Source organism: Gossypium arboreum, chromosome 3 (genome assembly GCF_025698485.1).
Source record: "Gossypium arboreum isolate Shixiya-1 chromosome 3, ASM2569848v2, whole genome shotgun sequence".
In the NCBI taxonomy this organism is placed as follows: domain Eukaryota; kingdom Viridiplantae; phylum Streptophyta; class Magnoliopsida; order Malvales; family Malvaceae; genus Gossypium; species Gossypium arboreum.
Window position 1 is genome coordinate 121,636,524 of NC_069072.1, and position 4,608 is coordinate 121,641,131.

At 39.0% G+C, this 4,608-nt stretch overlaps 1 non-coding gene across 1 annotated transcript; it reads right to left on the bottom strand.

Annotated features, from left to right (window-relative positions):
* Positions 1-624: 624 nt before the first annotated feature.
* On the bottom strand, positions 625-731 carry LOC128290888 (small nucleolar RNA R71). The gene has a single exon (XR_008280666.1). It is a non-coding gene; the product is annotated as a small nucleolar RNA R71 (small nucleolar RNA).
* Positions 732-4,608: the final 3,877 nt, after the last annotated feature.

The window sequence follows — 4,608 nt, forward strand, 5'->3', positions numbered from 1 at the left end:
TTGTTAGTTTTGCATTTTGGTTTAACTTTCTGTTTAATTTTTAATTTAATTAATTTTTCTGTGATTATTTTAGGTGTTTATGAGTATTGACCGAATTATTAACCTACTCCTTATAGATCCTAAGATAGAAAGAACTTTCCGACAGCGAATAAGACAAGCAAATCAGAGAAGGGCCGAAGAGATGAACTTCGAAAATCCGATCCAAGGAAATGGAGCAAACCCTGCTCAAATCCTATCCTTATTGCTGATGATAGGGATAGAGCTTTAAGAAAGTATGTCGTGCTAGTATTTAATGATCTTAATTCGGGTATTAGGAGACTCGAAATTAAGGTACAATAATTCGAGCTAAAACCAGTCATGTTCCAGATGCTTTAGACAGTAGGTCAATTCAGTGGAATGCCTACCAAATATCCTCACCTACACTTAAGACTATTTATAGAGGTGAGCGATTCTTTCAATTTAGTCGGAGTACACGAAGATGCATTACTATTGAAGCTGTTCCCATATTCACTGAGGGACAGAGTTAAAGCCTTGTTGAACTTATTGCTACCGAACTCAATTTCCACATGGTAAGAGTTAATGGAAAGATTCCTTATGAAGTATTTCCGACCTAGCAAGAATGCTAAGTTGAGGAACGAGATCACTGCATTCCAACAAATAGATGATGAGTCCTTGTATCAGGCATGGGAAAGATAAAAACAGTTATTACGAAAGTGCCCTTATCACTGAATCCCACATTGCATCCAACTTGAGACATTTTATAATGGTCTCAATGCTCACACGAGGATGGTAGTGGACGCTTCTACTAACGGTGCTCTCCTTTCTAAGTCTTATAACTAGGCTTATGAAATTATTGAGAGGATTGCCATCAACAGTTACCAATGGTCGACCAATCGAGCAACGTCAGGAAGATGAGTTGCTGGAATACATGAAGTAGACGCTCTTACTTCATTCGCATCTCAAGTATCATCAATATCCTGAATGTTAAAAAACCTTACTACTAATGGGTCTAATAGTTTTGCAGCACAGCCACCTAACCAATTTGAAAATATAGCCTGTGTCTATTGTGGGGAAGGTCATTTGTTTGGAGAATGTCCATCAAACCCAGAATCCATGTATTGCATAGATAACCAGAACCAAAATCAAGGAAGGCAAGGACTGCGATCCAATTTCTATAACCCATCATGGACAAATCACCCCAATTTTTCCTAGAGTAACCAAAGGGGCTGGAACCAGTAACACTTACGCCCAACCTAGACCAGCCCAGTTGCCTAGTTTTCCCCAACAAGTTCAAAAGCCAGCTCAGGCTGAATCATCCAATAGCTTAGAGAATTTATTAAAGGCATACATGGCGAAAAATGATGCCACTCTAAGGAATTTGGAGAATCAAGTCAGCCAGCTTGCTATTGAACTCAGGAACCGACCACCAGGTGCTTTACCTAGTGATACAGAGAATCCAAGGAATTCGGGGAAGGAGCATTGCAAAGCATTGACATTGAGGAGTAGAAAGACAGTAGAGCTCAACACCATCGAAGCTAAAAAGGAGCAAGCTAATGCTCAAGATTCAGAGGAAGTTCAACCGAGTGTTGAAATTCCATTTTCACAAGAACCAAAATCTACAAAACCGACAAGGTAATTTCAGAACCAACTAATTCTGATCAACTAACAACTCTGTCAGATGCAGAATTACCACAAAAGACCAATCAACCAGTTCCAATAAAGAAACCACCACCACCCTACCCTTAAAGACTTCAAAAGTAGAAGTTGGAGATTCAATTCAGGAAGTTCCTAGACATACTCAAGCAACTTCATATCAACATCCCGTTGGTTGAAGCACTTGAGCAGATGCTGAACTATGTCAAATTAATGAAGGATATCCTGTCCAAAAAAACGAAGGCTTGGAGAATTTGAGACGATAGCTCTGATGAAGGAATGCAGTGCATATCTTCAAGATAACTACCCCTAAAGTTGAAGGATCCTGGATGTTTTACCATCCCTTGCAACATTGGAGCAATATATTGTGGTAAGGCATTATGTGACTTAGGTGCGAGTATTAACTTGATGCATATGTCAATATTTAGGAAGTTGGGGATGGGTGAAGTTAGACCAACTACGGTTACACTTCAATTAGCAGATCAATCTTTAGCACATCCAGAAGGAAAAATCGAGGATGTATTGGTACGTGTAGATAAATTTATCTTCCCTGCTGATTTTGTTATTCTAGACTTTGAAGCAGACAAAAAAGTACCAATTATCTTAGGAAGACCGTTCTTAGCAACTGGAAGGACCTTATTGATATGCAGAAGGGTGAGCTTACTATGCGTGTTCAGGATGATCAGGTAACATTAACGTTTTTAAGCCTATGTGATTTCCTGACACAATTGATGATTGTTCTGCAATGTCTGATTTAGAGGATTTAATAGTGGAGAAGGAGCTCATCTATGTTGAGGATCCGTTGGAACAAATTTTGACATAATATCCTTCGAATGATGAAGAGGAAGATGAATACTTAGCGTTGTTAGAAGTTAATCAAAAGGGATTTAATCTGCAGTCCCGTTTTGAATCTTTAGAACCAGAGAAAAGGGATTATACCCAACCAAAAGCGTCAATCGAGGAGCCACCTAAATTAGAACTCAAAGTACTACCTTCACATCTAAAATATGTTTATTTAGGTAACGTTTCTACTCTACCTATGATTGTTTCAACAGAATTAACTAGTAAGTAAGAAGAGAAACTCATCCTGGTGTTAAAACAATTCAAGAAGGCTATCGGATGGACCAAAGCCGATATTCGCATTATTAGTCCATCTGTATGCATACACAAGATTATCCTTGAAGATGGTGAAAAAGGGACGATTGATGGACAACGAAGACTGAACCCATCATGAAGGACGTAGAAAAGAAAGAAATTATTAAGTAGTTAGATGCGGGTATAATTTACCCCATCTCAGACGGTTCATGGGTAAGTCCGGTCCAGTGTGTGCCAAAGAAAGGAGGTATCACAGGCATTGAAAATAAGAATAACAAGTTGATACCGACTAGAATGGTTACAGGATGGAGAATTTGCATCGGTCACCAGAAGCTGAACAAGACGACTAGGAAAGATCACTTTCCTTTGTCATTTTTGGACCAGATGCTGGATAGACTCGTGGGGCAAGACTACTACTATTTTCTTGATGGATACGCAGGGTATAATCAGATTATAGTAGCACCAGAAGATCAACACAAGACAACATTCACCTGCTCGTACGGTAGATTTGCATTTAGACGCATGCCATTTGGTTTATGTAATGCACCTGCTACATTTCAAAGATGTATGATGTCTATTTTTACTGGCATGGTTGAGAAGTATTTGGAAGTTTTTATGGATGAATTTTCAATATTTGGAGATACTTATGATGATTGCTTATCCAATCTAGCAAAGGTACTAAGGTGATGCGAAAAAACAAACCTAGTACTCAACAGGGAAAAGTGTCATTTCTTGGTACGAGAAGGTATTGTTCTAGGGCATCGGATAACAAGACATGGAATAGAGGTTGATAAAGCAAAGGTAGATGTTATAGAGAAACTCCCACCTCCAACATCTGTAAAGGGTGTTAGGAGCTTTGTGGGCTACGCCGGTTTCTATCAAAGATTCATCAAGGACTTCTCCAAAATTGCTAAACCCTTATGCAAATTATTGGAGAAGGACTCGACATTCAAGTTTGATGAGGAATGCTTAAAGGCTTTCAAAGATTTGAAGAGTCGGTTAGTTACGGCACCCATAATCATCACACCAGACTGGGATTTGACATTCGAATTGATGTGTGATGCAAGTGACTTCGCGATAGGAGCTATCATGGGCCAGTGAAGGAACAAAGTTTTTCATCCAATCTACTACGCAAGTCGAACTCTGACAGGAGCTCAACTAAATTATACGGTAACAGAAAAAGAGTTACTTGCTATTGTGTTTGCTTTTGACAAGTTTCGATCTTATCTTGTAGGTACCAAAGTGACTGCCTATACGAATCACTCGGCAATTAAGTACTTACTTTCTAAGAAAGATGCTAAGCCGAGGTTGATCATTGGGTACTTCTACTTTAAGAGTTTGATCTAGAAATTCAAGATCGAAAATGAGTGAAAAACCAAGTAGTAAATCACTTGTCCAGATTGGAGTCGCAAGAAGGGAACTCTCCTCTTATACCAATTCGAGAGATGTTTCGGATGAACACATTTGAAGGTAAATCATGTCCATAATACCCCTTGGTTTGCTGATATTGGTAACTATTTAGCTTGTGGTTTGATGCCGATTCATAAGACATATCATTAAAGGAAAAAGTTTCTTCACGATGTAAAGTACTATTTCTGGGAAGAACCATAGTTGTTTAAAAAGTGTTCAGATCAAATGATCAAGAGATGTGTGGAAGAAGATGAAGTACAAAAGATTATATACCATTGTCATTCAGCTCCAAGTGGGGGACACTTCGAAGGTACTTGTACTGCGGCCAAAGTATTGCAAGTTGGATTCTTTTGGCCAACACTGTTCAAGGACGCATATGCTTACGTAAAGAGTTGTGATCGATGTCAAAGGGTTGGACATGTCACCAACAGAAATGAGATGCCTCGAACA